The sequence below is a fragment of the Anomaloglossus baeobatrachus genome, chromosome 3 (genome assembly GCF_048569485.1).
Source record: "Anomaloglossus baeobatrachus isolate aAnoBae1 chromosome 3, aAnoBae1.hap1, whole genome shotgun sequence".
Classification (NCBI taxonomy): domain Eukaryota; kingdom Metazoa; phylum Chordata; class Amphibia; order Anura; family Aromobatidae; genus Anomaloglossus; species Anomaloglossus baeobatrachus.
In genome coordinates, this window is record NC_134355.1 from 578,753,847 (window position 1) to 578,769,177 (window position 15,331).

Consider the following 15,331-nt stretch of genomic DNA (forward strand, 5'->3'; position numbering starts at 1 on the left):
TTTTCATTTGGAGTGTCCGTGTGACCCCTGGGTCCAGAGAATCCCTCAAGCCACACTGCAGGTCCAGATCTGAGCAGCCCGGCTGCTACTGACGTGGGGGCAGTACATTTCCGTGATCTCTTGGCTGTGGCTGCCACACAATACAATATTTCCAGCCACTTCAATTTGCACGGTGTGACGTCCCCACGTAACAGAAGCATGTATTAAACAATCTCAACCATGCTCTGACCAACGCCGTAACCGGGAAGGTCCACCTAACACCAGACATGTGGACAAGTTATTGTGGACAAGGATGATACATATCTGTCACAGCACACTGGGTGAACCTGGTGGAGACTGGGACAAAGTTGCAAACTGGAACATCACACATCCTACCCATGCCAAGAATAGCCTGTCCAACTACAATCAGGGTTTGATTGTTGATTGATTGCTGAACTACTCTCCTCATCACTTCCAAGCTCGGAGCTGTGCAGCAGTGCATCGGTAAAGCAGCAACACGCTCTGTTGAAGCTGATGTGTTTACATCAGAAACCACACACTGCAGCAGCGCTGTGTCAAGGTATAAAAGAACAGACCAATCAGTGGCTCTCCTTGCTGCACCTCCAACCCGATGCAGTCATCTAAGATAATGGGCATAACCTGGTGGCAGCTTAGAAGTTCGGTAAGCTGGTACACGTGCCATGCATGTCTTACGTGCTGAACCTAGTTGTTCAGAAATTTCTCAAAACATACTCTGACTTAACATACCTACTTGAGAAAATGCGCCATATTAGCATGGTCTTACAGTGCTGCAAATGCGCTTGAATTTGCCAAGTCACCGACTCATGTATAAATTACACAAGCAATAGAACTCTACATATCATATGTTGGTGAGGATTAGTGAGCCGCCTGGGGCAGTAGCTGAATACTAGCTTCAACATGCCCGTCAGACTGAGAGTCAGCCACCACACATAGCAACTGTCGAGTGGGTGTGGATTACTGACACTTGAGAGGTTCTTGAGAACTTTGAGTATTGCACCTCGTGAGCGGTAACCTGGTTATTATCAGCTTAACCATCCCTCTGCTGTGTCTGTTGAAAGAATCACTGCATAATCTCAAAAGGAAGCTCTGAGTGCCCAGCATTTGGCTATGGAGCCAGATTTCCCAATGGGTGATACTACCCAGCCCAGCCAATATTCTGAGGCAACATTGGATGATGATGAGGAGGATGAGGAGCGTAAGGAGGAAGAGGACTTGTTTTTCTGTGCTACCGAGGGGACTCCCAATGCTACACAGGGTACTCTCAACCTCAGTTTCAGGTCTGTGCAGCATGGATAGGCTGGAGAGAAGGAGGTGGAGGATGCGAGTCAGCGTGAGGAGAGGATGGGCATTGTTCCTCCTGGTGGGGACACAGAACATTTGCCTGTTTGCAGCTTGGCCCACATGGCACAGTTCATGTGTAATTGTCTGTGGCAAGACCCTAGCATGATACACATTTTATCAAACAACCTTGGTTGGACACCTTTCTGGACCCCACGGTACAAGGAGAAATTTATTTTTCTCCTTTTGGATTCACCAAAGGATTGCACAATGGAATCCTTCAAGAGGGTCGTTGTAGATCAGTTGATGAAAACATCACCCTCAGACAATACTGGCAGCAGAGCTACCATCTTTTTTAACACCAAGGATTAATGGGGAGAAACACGAACACCAGGTCAAACAGAGGTGGGGGAAAATGTGCACAAACTGGGCCATATTCAATAAACTAGCACATCAGCAAGGGTGATTTAATTTACTGGTTGTCCGAGCTGAACCCTTGACCCAAACTCTCCTTATATGTCTTGGAGGTGTTGGCCTGCCCGGCTACTATTGTGATGTCAGAGCGTGTATTTGGTTCTGCTGGGGCAATCATCACTGATAGGTGCACAGGCCTCTCTTTACAGAAAATTCAGACAGACTTACTCTGATAAAATTCAACAAGGACTGGATTTCTCCACAGTTTGTAATCCCACTAGATCAGTGCAAGCCAAACTAAATTCCCCCTAAATTGTTGATTTTGACTACTGCTGTTAACGTCCACCCCTCCCCATATAAAGCTGTTTCCTTCCTACGTCAATCATGACTCAGCCCATAGGGCTAATTTTTGTAAACACTATGCACATTGTGCAGTGGTGGACAAAATAGCATAGTACTCCTATTCCAGCCTAACTACTATTTGTCACTGGAGGCCCTTCTGATGGTGATTCCCTGCGTCAACCATGACTCAGGCCATAGGGTTAGTTTTTGTAAACAATGCACATTGTGCACTGGACAAACCAGGACAGTAGTCCTACCAAACTAATATTTGTCATTGGAGACACTTGTCACGGGTTGTACCACATATTTAATACCAATTTACAATGACTGTTGATGAACAACTAATGGTCCTCTGAAAACTTGAACTGAGGGCCACAAATACTATACTAGTCCTACATAGATAATGTTTGCCATGGGAGGCCCTTGTCTTGGTGTCTTCCTGCATCTATGACACAGCCCACTGGAATAATTTTTAGAAATCTGATGCACATTCTGCACTGGAGCAAGTACTAGAGTATCACCAAGTCTTCTCTTCCTATATATTTTGAGGAATATTGTCAATAAATATCTCTGAACCATTTGGAGGAGCTTCTCCAACTCATGCTGGAGGGGGGCACCATATATCCTTGGTCCATTCACTTGCCCAAGTGATATATTTGAGCTCGTTATCCAGTTGACTAGTGCAGCTTTATTTTTTTCTGTTGGCAGAGTTCAGGCAAACCTGAGGCTCGCAGGCTGCAGTCAGTGCTTCCTTTTTATACTCCATGTCGCTTGCCCTTCTTCTCTGTAGTCTCTGCCCTTAAATGAATTAAATGAGCAAGTGAGAGTCCTATGATAAGAATAAGTGAGGGCACTCTCAAATGTATAGAAGAGGGACCTCCAAAATTTTTAGAGGAGGGCCCTTCCAAACGTATGTTACATGGCCACCTGAGGGCTCTTACCAAAGTCACATTTCCTTACACCTGCAGGCCCTCTGAAAACTTGAATTGATGGCCGCAGAATGACATGGAGGAGGAAGAGGATGGTAAAGCCAAATGCCACAATGGGCGCATGGTAAACTGCTATGGAATATGTATTCAACTATCTGAGTCTCATGGAGGGAGGCCCCTCCCAATTGTATAGACAAGAGCCCTCCAAAATATATGTTACTGAGCCAACTCAGGGCCCTCACCAAACTCAGGTTTCCTGAAACCTTCAGGCCCTCTGAAAACTTGAACTCAGGGCCTCAGAATGACATAGGAGGAGGGTAAAGCCCACCACCACAATAGGCACATCGTAAACTGCTATGGAATATGTATTCCACTATCTGAGTCTCAATGACGAAGGGACCACCCAAATATATAAGTAACAGCAGTCCCTCCAAATGTATGTTACAGGACCAATTGAGGACCATAAGGACAAAGATCAACATACCATCGGGCACGTTCTATCTTGTAAAGTGCTGTGGAATAGCTAACTAGAAATTCTCTATGGCAAAGGGACCTACAAAATGTATAAGTGAAGGTCCTCCCAATTGTAAAAGTAAAAAAAGCCAAACCAATACCTGTGAACAAACACTAAAAGGGATATTTTTTTCCTCCGGTATATTTAGCCTTATATGGAAATGATTATGTAGGAAAAACTGTTTCTTAACCTTTTTGGCCTCTAAAATGCAATTTAGGTTAGGTTTGGTAGGTGTTCTTGTGCATCTGTAAAAGTGGCGTAATACTGTGACAGCCTAATTCCCAGAAATGCATGCAAGCATATTCTCCAGGCTTTCCCTATTCAGTTTTATCACTTTCCCATCCATTTTAGCCTTTTCCTCAGGCCCCCAGACCTCTTTGTTTTTGTTGGGTTCAGCAGAAAATTTCTCACATTTCCCATTGACTTGCATTGTACTCGCTATTCGGTACTTGTTATGAGTATAGTCATTATGAATATTTCGGTACTCACTCATCTCTATTAATATTGACATGTTTTTTCTAATGCAAATTTTATTAGTAGGGTAATTACTGTCTGCTCTCTCTAAACCGGTCACTTTAGTATATTTATGCTTTTTGTGCCTACAGCTTGTATGTTTCTTGATTTTTCTTCTCTTTATATGTGTTGTGTCTGTCTGGGGTACTTTTAATTCTAATTTACTAAACTTGATGTTTTATATTTAATATATAAGGTATATGCTGCAAACCACTGTGCTGCACGAATCCCATCTTTCTATTATGAGAAATTGTTGTGGAAGATGGTGGTTTCATGTCACAGATATCATGAGAAGACTGAGCATAGCAATAAGACACTAACTTCTTGTACTGCATCAATATGGTTCCTCCCAGGTAAATATTTAAACACAGTCTGGGGTTTCAGGATATGTTCTTCAGGTTATTTAAAGAACTACCAAGAAATGGACAACATGTAGATTTGTAGACACAGTGAACTGCCAAGGAACTAAGATAAAGGCCACATGACACTTATTTCCCTCCAAAATTACAAGATGTCTTGCAGTGACATCAGCTCAGAACTGGCAGCAACCAGTGGGATGAAGCTATACTCATCAGGGAAGTCGCTAGATGGGATCTTCATGGAATAATTAAAGCAAAAAGCCATATAAGTATTGAACATGTACCAATTTTTTAAGTGGTGCTCAGTAGTTCAGAAGTTCTTCTGTAGCTAATCACATCAGTGTATTTTGCAGCAATAAGGTTGTGAAGGTTTTGAGACAGCTCACTATTTTTTCCCATTATTAGATGTTTCTTGTGTGGTTCCTTGGTATTTAGACACCTCGTTTATAGTCCATCAGTTGAACCAGCTAATATTATTTTTCACTAAGTGGCAAGACTGCTTTCTAATTACTGATATATTTCAGCTGAGGTCATTACTTTCCATGATTTTTTGTACCTCTCTTTCTTCATGTGTTCAATACTTTTTCCCTTTGTCATTTCTCATTATTACACAAAACTTAATTTGTGGCCATCCATGGTTTGATTTTTTTGCCTTTATGGATTGAATAGGTTGTTATCGACATCTGATGAGAAATCCGTATCAATACCACCTTTACAAATACAGTGCCTACAAGTAGTATTCAACCCCCTGCAGATTTAGCAGGTTTACACATTCGGAATAAACTTGGCATTGTGACATTTGGACTGTAGATCAGCCTGGAAGTGTGAAATGCACTGCAGCAAAAAAGAATGTTATTTTTTTATTTTTTTTTAAATTGTGAAAAGTTTATTCAGAGGGTCATTTATTATTCAACCCCTCAAACCACAAGAATTCTGTTTGGTTCCCCTAAAGTATTAAGAAGTATTTCAGGCACAAAGAACAATGAGCTTCACATGTTTGGATTAATTATCTCTTTTTCCAGCCTTTTTTCACTAATTAAGACCCTCCCCAAACTTGTGAACAGCACTCATACTTGGTCAACATGGGAAAGACAAAGGAGCATTCCAAGGCCATCAGAGACAAGATCGTGGAGGGTCACAAGGCTGGCAAGGGGTACAAAACCCTTTCCAAGGAGTTGGGCCTAACTGTCTCCACTGTTGGGAGCATCATCCGGAAGTGGAAGGCTTATGGAACTACTGTTAGCCTTCCACGGCCTGGACAGCCTTTGAAAGTTTCCACCCGTGCCGAGGCCAGGCTTGTTCGAAGAGTCAAGGCTAACCCAAGGACAACAAGGAAGGAGCTCCGGGAAGATCTCATGGCAGTGGGGACATTGGTTTCAGTCAATACCATAAGTAACGTACTCCACCGCAATGGTCTCCGTTCCAGATGAGCCCGTAAGGTACCTTTACTTTCAGAGCGTCATGTCAAGGCTCGTCTACAGTTTGCTCATGATCACTTGGAGGACTCTGAGACAGATTGGTTCAAGGTTCTCTGGTCTGATGAGACCAAGATCAAGATCTTTGGTGCCAACCACACACGTGACGTTTAGAGACTGGATGGCACTGCATACGACCCCAAGAATACCATCCCTACAGTCAAGCATGGTGGTGGCAGCATCATGCTGTGGGGCTGTTTCTCAGCCAAGGGGCCTGGCCATCTGGTCCGCATCCATGGGAAGATGGATAGCACGGCCTACCTGGAGATTTTGGCCAAGAACCTCCGCTCCTCCATCAAGGATCTTAAGATGGGTTGTCATTTCATCTTCCAACAAGACAACGACCCAAAGCACACAGCCAAGAAAACCAAGGCCTGGTTCAAGAGGGAAAAAATCAAGGTGTTGCAGTGGCCTAGTCAGTCTCCTGACCTTAACCCAATTGAAAACTTGTGGAAGGAGCTCAAGATTAAAGTCCACATGAGACACCCAAAGAACCTAGATAACTTAGAGAAGATCTACATGGAGGAGTGGGCCAAGATAACTCCAGAGACCTGTGCCGGCCTGATCAGGTCTTATAAAAGACGATTATTAGCTGTAATTGCAAACAAGGGTTATTCCACAAAATATTAAACCTAGGGGTTGAATAATAATTGACCCACACTTTTATGTTGAAAATTTATTAAAATGTAACTGAGCAACATAACTTGTTGGTTTGTAAGATTTATGCATCTGTTAATAAATCCTGCTCTTGTTTGAAGTTTGCAGGCTCTAACTTATTTGCATCTTATCAAACCTGCTAAATCTGCAGGGGGTTGAAGACTACTTGTAGGCACTGTATATTTCCTTACAATATTTTTGACGTGTTCAAGTACTTATTTCACCCATTGTATGCAACATGGATAGAAGGGAAAGCACATCATCAATGAGCGAAAACTTAGGCATTCTTATGCAGAATAGCAGTAGGTACTCGACTGACGAATCAATATTTGAAATACTTGGTTATAAAAAGCTTGGTCAACGAAGGACTGAAGATCGGTACAATAATGAGTTAGTACAAACAACAGTGATGCATGGTGGAGGTTCCTGCAAGTTTGGGGCTGCAGTTCTGCAAATGGAGTTGGGAAGTTGGTCAAGATTAATGTCCTCAATGCAGAATAATGGATACTTATCAATCACATAATACCACTATTGAGTGTCTGATTGGGTCCAAACTTATTTTGCAGTAGGACAATGACCCAAAAGAAGCAGCAAACATAAGTAAGAACGATCTGCAATGTAAAGAAGAACAAGGAGTCCTAAAAGTGTTTATATGGTCCCAAAAAGGCACTAATTCTATCATCAACTAGTCTGTTTGGACATGACGATGGATTGGGCAAGTTTACATCCACCCATGATCTGTGGTCAGTTGTCCAAGTTGTTTAGAAAAATGTCTTTGTCAAGCTTCTTTAAAATCTGTGTGCAAGTGTACCTAGAAGAATGGATGCTGTTTTGAAGGCAAAAGCCAGTCAGACCAAATGTTAATTTGATTTAATTTTTTTGTTCATTCACTTTGCATTTTGTTAATTGATAAAAATAAATTAACACTTTTATCTTTTAAAGCATTCTCACTGTATAGCATTTCCTCCACATCTTCTTCAAACGTTTGCACAGTGCAGTATATGTTTCTAAAATATATTTATAGCAGCAACAAACAAAATCTTCACCCATAAAACCCCTTTAAATTATTGTCTATGATGTCATTCAGGAGTAGTTTTTGTGCTATGATCTAACAATATGGTCAAAAACTAAAAGTCAAGCATCATATTAAAGTTTGTGCTTTGTGTTACTTGAATTTTTTTTCATCAATAGTGGTTGCTAATCCAATGCCTCCAATCTTTGTGTGTTGTAACTGTGACACCCTGGCCTATCAGGTCGTCACAGGGTATTGTGCAATCTGCCCTTCTGTACAATATCCACCTCCTCCTTGGTTACGGATCCCTGACCTTTGGTGTTGCCAAGAACAAGCTAATCAAAATCCTAGGAATACTCTGCACCACACCCACCAGACACACCAGTTGCCGACCTGAGTGGAATAGGGTCACCCACTTGGGGTGTTGATTAAGGGGAGGTCAGGAGTGTTCCAGGCTGAACAGAAGTAGCTCTCAAAGTGAGAGGATGTCAGGAATTGGGCTCCTTGGAACTACTAGGTAGCAGACGTTGGTCTGGGCCTGGTAGGAGCTGGACCCCGGTCGCAGGGGATTGTGACAAGGGCACGGACTGTCGAGGAGGACAGGCGGCGGCCTTGTGCCATCTCTGGGCAGGGGCCAGGGCACGACGGGGTACGTGGACCCTAGGTCAGCAAGGAGCTTCGGGCGTCCTGACAATTTACCCGACGAGGACGGAGCCTTCAAGATCCATTCTAAACCCACTTCAAAATCGGGGTACTAGCGCAATGAGGGGGATAGGACTTTCCCACTACATAGTTTAGAAAATCCCAAGCGTGAACCTTGAGAGCAAGCTCACCCAGTTAGCCATACTGGTGAGCCAGACCCGACTAGTTTTACACTAAAGGGACCAACCAAAAGACTAGGTGCCACGGCAAAGGTCACTGACTAACAGGCAACAGCAATGGGCATGGGATCCAGGCGTGCTCCCTCTCAGCGGCAGCGGTGTCCAGAACTTTGGTTTACCACAGTTGTCGGTGTCAGCGTTATTGGACTGAGTGAGTACGCAAGTGACCCTTACCATCCCAATGGCACCTCCCCGTCACCATCACCGAGTCCCTGGGCATCCCCCCTACCCGTCGAGGGGTTAAACACCTAGCTGCCAACACCATCGCCACCGGGTACTCACAATCACAGCGGTGGTACTCCATCTTACCACGCACCATGGGTGGGGTCACGAACTTTAACCATACCATCCCATGTAAATACTTCGCCTTTTATCCGAGTGGCCGCGCGACCCCGACCCTCGGGTCTGGAGATCCCTTGAGCCACCGCGGATCCAGATCCGAGCAGCCCGGCTGCTGACGCGGGGGCGGTACATAACCCTAAACCCTTTTCATTAAAAAGAACAAATATTGTGCATCAATGATTCTCTTATCTTCATGATATATATTTATCTTAATGTTAGACACTTGTCTCTCACCTTTCTGTCTCGTATGTTCTCAACACTTTTAAGGCCAAAACCAATGCTATTGTAATTAGAGCAAAAAATCCAATGATTCTAAAGCAACGAATGCTGCTGCGGGCACACCTGAAAGACAAACCAAAATGTATTAAGCCAATTTCATCACACATTTATAACAATGCACTCTATATAATTTACTTTATATTTTTAAAGCGGGCTTTACACGCCACAATATATCTAACGATGTGTCGGCGGAGTCACGTCGTAAGTGACGCACATCCGGCATCGTTAGTGATATTGTACTATGTGAAACCCACGTGCGATTGCGATTGAATGAATAAACGTTGATCGCATACACGTCGTTCAAAAACTAAAAATTGAATGTCGGGTTGTTCAATGTTCCCGAGGCAGCACACATCGCAGTGTGTGACACCCCGGGAACGATGAACTGCAGCTAACCTGAGTCCTGCGGCTCCCGCCGGCAATGCGGAAGGAAGGAGGTAAGCGGGATGTTTACGTCCCGCTCATCTCCGCCCCTCCGCTTCTATTAGCCGGCTTCCGTGTGACGTCGCTGTGACGCCGAACGTCGCTGTGACGCCGAACGTCACTCCCACTCCAGGAAGTGGATGTTCGCCGCCACATCGAGGTCGTATGGAAGGGTAAGTACGTGTGACAGCAATTAATCGTTTGTGCGACATGGTCAACAAATTGAACGTGACGCACATACGATGGGGGCATGTCACATTGCATACGATATCGTATGCTTAATTGTAAGGTGTAAAGCAGGCTTAACACTAGAACTACTGAGGTAGTCATTTTGACTACTTTGCACCATGTATTTCTATATAGGTGTCACGAGTCCAGTAGTTCTAGTGTTAACACTGGGGCTGGGCACACTGTAGCACACTTCCACATCCAGGCCTTTGGATCCTACCTGAACTTCGAGTGGGAACATCAGGAAGCTGGAAGCAATGACACTCCACACATTAGTTGAGGAGCTTGGTGTCAAGCAGCACCACAATCCCCCTGGCCAGCTCCTTGATTTCAACAATATCTGCATCCTGGGAATGCAAATACCGCTGAACACAAAGGTGTAATGCAGAGCTGTCAGCTTACTGCACCACCATTCAGCCAGGTACAAACAGGTACAATAATGTCACTATATTGCTCTCATGTTGCACAGATCCTCAGTACATGCAGTACACAGACCAGATAAGCAAGCTAAAGGAATAGGGATAGAGAAGTGTTTTTTTTTAAAAAATATTGCAAGGCAGTATTTGAGGGGGAAACTGTGAAGACAACATATTGCGTAAGGGAAGGTGTTCGAGGATCATACTCTGTAATGGGATCGGGGATGCATCATACTGTGTTGGAGAGTTTGAGGACATCATACTCTGTGTGGGGAGCTGTGTGGACATCATACTGTGTGGAGGGATGTAGAGACATCATACTGTGTGCGGGGAGTGTGTGGGCCATCATACTTTATGAAGGTATGAGGGGGGGTCATATTATCTGGTGGGCCTAGAGGGCACTATACTGTGGGGTGGACTGAGGGGTATAATATTGAGTGGTGGACTGGGGACTATCATACTGTGTTAGGATTAGAAACTGTGGGGGCACTATACCATGTGATGATTTGCGGGTCAAAATAATATGTAGGAGAACTGTGGAGGTATAAGATTCTGTGAGTGTGGTGGGAGACATCATACTTTGACTGGATCTGGGGGACATCATAATGACTGTGGGGGCTGTGGAGGATTATACTATTTGGAGACTTGTATTTATTTATTTTAATTGTAAGACAGTATGGAGCGATAAACTGTGAAAGCATCATATTGTGTTTGGAGGCTGTAGATAATCATATTCTGGGAATGCATGATACTGTTTGGGGGCTGTGTAGGCTATAATACTATGAGAGGGAGCTATTGGGGGTGTTATATTGTAAGGGGGGCTCAAAGTGCACTATTCTACGTGAGGGGCTAGCAGTGCATCATACTTGTGGGATACTGGACATTATACAGTGTGTGAGGATGTGAGGAATTGAATATCATACTGTGTTGGGGACTGCAGGAGCATTATACTTTGCGTGGTACATCATATTGTGTAAAAGGTTGGTGGGAAATCCTGCTGTTTCAGAGGGCATATTTTTATGTGTGGGCTCTGGGGGCCATCATACGGTGTGAGGGTCTGGAGATAATTAATAAAGAAGAGAAAAGAAAGTGTCATAAAAGCGGGATCACCAAAAATATGATTTTTATTGTACAAAAAATAAATGCAAAAACACCAAGAAAGTTAAAAACACTTAAAATCTATAGTGGAAAATCGTAACACCCAAAGTTCCGGTTAAAAAGCACCTAATGAAAGTATTATGCACTTAAATCATAGCAAGTAGGCAATGGCAAAAAAAATATATACAAAAGTTGTTATAGCAGAACAAAGTACAAAGCCAATAGGACCAATGAAATAAACAGCAATACAGACCAAAAGGCCATTTACACGCTGCGACATCGCTAACGATATATCGTTGGGGTCACGGTGTTTGTGACGCACATACGGCGTCGTTAGCGACATCGCAGCGTGTAACACCTATGAGCGACCTTAAACAATTGCAAAAGAGGCAAAAATCATTGGTCGATACGTCCTTCATTTACCAAAAATCATTGTCTGGTCAGTAGCGAGGTTGTTTGTCGTTCCTGCGGCAGCACATCGCTATTTGTGACACCGCAGGAACGAGGAACAACCTCGTACCTTCGGCTGCCCGCAATGAGGAAGGAAGGAGGTGGGCGGGATGTTCGTTCCGCTCATCTCCGCCCCTCCGCTTCTATTGCATTGCTGCCGTGTGACGTCGCTGTGACGCCGCACAAACCGCCCCCTTAGAAAAGAGGCGGTTCGCCGGCCACAGCGACGTCGCAGGGAAGGTAAGTCCGTGTGACGGGTGTAAGCGATGTTGTGCACCACGGGCAGCGATTTGCCCGTGACGCACAACAGACGGGGGCGGGTACGCTCGCTAGCAATCTCACTAGGGAGATCGCAGTGTGTAAGGCACCCTTTACACTCCAGAAAGTATAGGTGCATGTGCAGGAGAAGCTAAATAGATACAGTATATAAAACAACAATAAATGCTACTCTAGATAATCTGCACAGAATATGACCTAAATAGTATAGTGTATATCAGTGTGAAAGATAAAGCATCCTATAAAGCCTGTAAAAAATATATAATAAATATAAACAATCGGCAAGGAAATCAAAAGCATGTACCTAAATACAAACCAAAGTTGTAAAGGAGCATGCTGTATGCTCACCCGCCAGAGGACTATGGGGGTGAATTAAACTATATGGAGGCTGCATAATACTATATGGCAGCTGCATAATACTATATGAAGGCTGCATAATGCAATATGGGGCTGCATAATACAATATGGAGGTGCATATAAGTATATGGGAGCTGCATAATACTACAGTGCCTGCAAGTAGTATTCAACCCACTGCAGATTTAGCAGGTTTGATAAGATGCAAATAAGTTAGAGCCTGCAAACCTCAAACAAGAGCAGGATTTATTAACAGATGCATAAATCTTACAAACCAACAAGTTATGTTGCTCAGTTAAATTTTAATAAATTTTCAACATAAAAGTGTGGGTCAATTATTATTCAACCCCTAGGTTTAATATTTTGTGGAATAACCCTTGTTTGCAATTACAGCTAATAATCGTCTTTTATAAGACCTGATCAGGCCGGCACAGGTCTCTGGAGTTATCTTGGCCCACTCCTCCATGCAGATCTTCTCCAAGTTATCTAGGTTCTTTGGGTGTCTCATGTGGACTTTAATCTTGAGCTCCTTCCACAAGTTTTCAATTGGGTTAAGGTCAGGAGACTGACTAGGCCACTGCAACACCTTGATTTTTTCCCTCTTGAACCAGGCCTTGGTTTTCTTGGCTGTGTGCTTTGGGTCGTTGTCTTGTTGGAAGATGAAATGACGACCCATCTTAAGATCCTTGATGGAGGAGCGGAGGTTCTTGGCCAAAATCTCCAGGTAGGCCGTGCTATCCGTCTTCCCATGGATGCGGACCAGATGGCCAGGCCCCTTGGCTGAGAAACATCCCCACAGCATGATGCTGCCACCACCATGCTTGACTGTAGGGATGGTATTCTTGGGGTCATATGCAGTGCCACCCAGTCTCCAAACGTCACGTGTGTGGTTGGCACCAAAGATCTCGATCTTGGTCTCATCAGACCAGAGAATCTTGAACCAGTCTGTCTCAGAGTCCTCCAAGTGATCATGAGCAAACTGTAGACGAGCCTTGACATGACGCTTTGAAAGTAAAGGTACCTTACGGGCTCGTCTGGAACGGAGACCATTGCGGTGGAGTACGTTACTTATGGTATTGACTGAAACCAATGTCCCCACTGCCATGAGATCTTCCCGGAGCTCCTTCCTTGTTGTCCTTGGGTTAGCCTTGACTCTTCGGACAAGCCTGGCCTCTGCACGGGTGGAAACTTTCAAAGGCTGTCCAGGCCGTGGAAGGCTAACAGTAGTTCCATAAGCCTTCCACTTCCGGATGATGCTCCCAACAATGGAGAGAGGTAGGCCCAACTCCTTGGAAAGGGTTTTGTACCCATTGCCAGCCTTGTGACCCTCCACGATCTTGTCTCTGATGGCCTTGGAATGCTCCTTTGTCTTTCCCATGTTGACCAAGTATGAGTGCTGTTCACAAGTTTGGGGAGGGTTTTAATTAGTCAGAAAAGGCTGGAAAAAGAGATAATTAATCCAAACATGTTAAGCTCAATGTTCTTTGTGCCTGAAATACTTCTTAATACTTTAGGGGAACCAAACAGAATTCTTGTGGTTTGAGGGGTTGAATAATAAATGACCCTCTGAATAAACTTTTCACAATTTAAAAAAAAAGAAATAACATTCTTTTTTGCTGCAGTGCATTTCACACTTCCAGGCTGATCTACAGTCCAAATGTCACAATGCCAAGTTAATTCCGAATGTGTAGACCAGCTAAATCTGCAGGGGGTTGAATACTACTTGTAGGCACTGTATATAGAGGGCATAATACTTTATGTGGTTGCATAATACTATATGGGGGCTGCATAATGATATATAAGGGTGCATAATACTACCGTATATGAAACTGCATAACCCTATATAGTGGTGCATAATACTTTATGGGGGCCTGTCGCCGGTACTTATGGTGGGTTCCAGCACATTTTGAGCTCTCCTATTCGTCCGTGAGGCTCTATGCATACAGGATTAATATAATCCTTTTAGTCGTTCTCCACCTAATCTTCATCCATGTGAATTGTTCCCTATTTTTTGGACATGTTTGTTGTTCCATATATGCACACATATAGCCTAAATCGCCTTTTTTCACCTTTTTCTGGTATATATGCGGCTTATATAAGTAGGTGCTGCTTTTGATATGCGTGATCTATATATACCTTTTCCTGTGTATTCATTACTGGACCTGTGCAGATTTACAGCATACCGCTGCAGAATATTTGAGATACTTTTGGTTTTCCTTATCTCAATAATAATATACAAGATGCTACCTTTCTCAAATATATGGCTTCACTTGCATAGGAGCCTTGTATGTGCGCACCAGCAGCGTTTATTACCATCACGTGTCTATCCAGCGATTTCTCTTCAGCACTTTTGCTTTTGCTGCCTTTTTGACTGCTATACCTCTCCATACAATACTACTGCGCATGCGCTAAGATGGCGACGTCCAGATCATGTTACATGTATTGGACTGCACAGGTTAGTGTAAGGAACTAATGAATCCATGTATATAGTACACCGCTTTATGTCCTAAACATTACTATCCCTGAGGAAGCCGCTCAGGCGGCGATACGCGTCGGCCCGCTCACCCTGAGCATTTTCCATCCACCCCACCTGTGCCTGCCTTCAGACCTGTGGGTTATATTCCTGTGACCTACACCATTGCTTGCCTTTGTTACCCTATGGTATTGTAGATACTTACTATTCTGTATCCTCTTTTGTGCATGCCGTTTTGGGCACGGGCCTTTTAGCACAAGCAGTTGTCGCGAGCGGAGTGTTGGGAACGCCGCTCGTCTGGAATCGCTGGCGCTCGGGTCCGGTGCTTCTGCTCCTTGGTGGCTCGAGCACGGGGCCGGACCCGGGGCTCGAGCAGCGCCTCCTCACCCACGAGTGAAAAGGGGAGGTTTTTGGTGGGTATTTGGGATGTCGGTCGTGATGCCACCCACGGGTTGTGGTGATGGTGGGCACCATCGCTGCTGGTGACGGGGCATCCCGGGAGCGATGGCGGAGAGCAGCTGAGGTGTTGACCCCTCCGTGGGTAGGGGCTGTTGGTCCCGGGGCCCCTGTTGGGGAGTAGGGAGGAGGTATAGGTGC

At 44.4% G+C, this 15,331-nt stretch overlaps 1 pseudogene; it reads right to left on the reverse strand.

Annotated features, from left to right (window-relative positions):
- The window catches only part of LOC142295601 (galactose-3-O-sulfotransferase 2-like), a 95,391-nt pseudogene that overhangs the window by 57,130 nt on the left and 22,930 nt on the right, over positions 1-15,331 (reverse strand).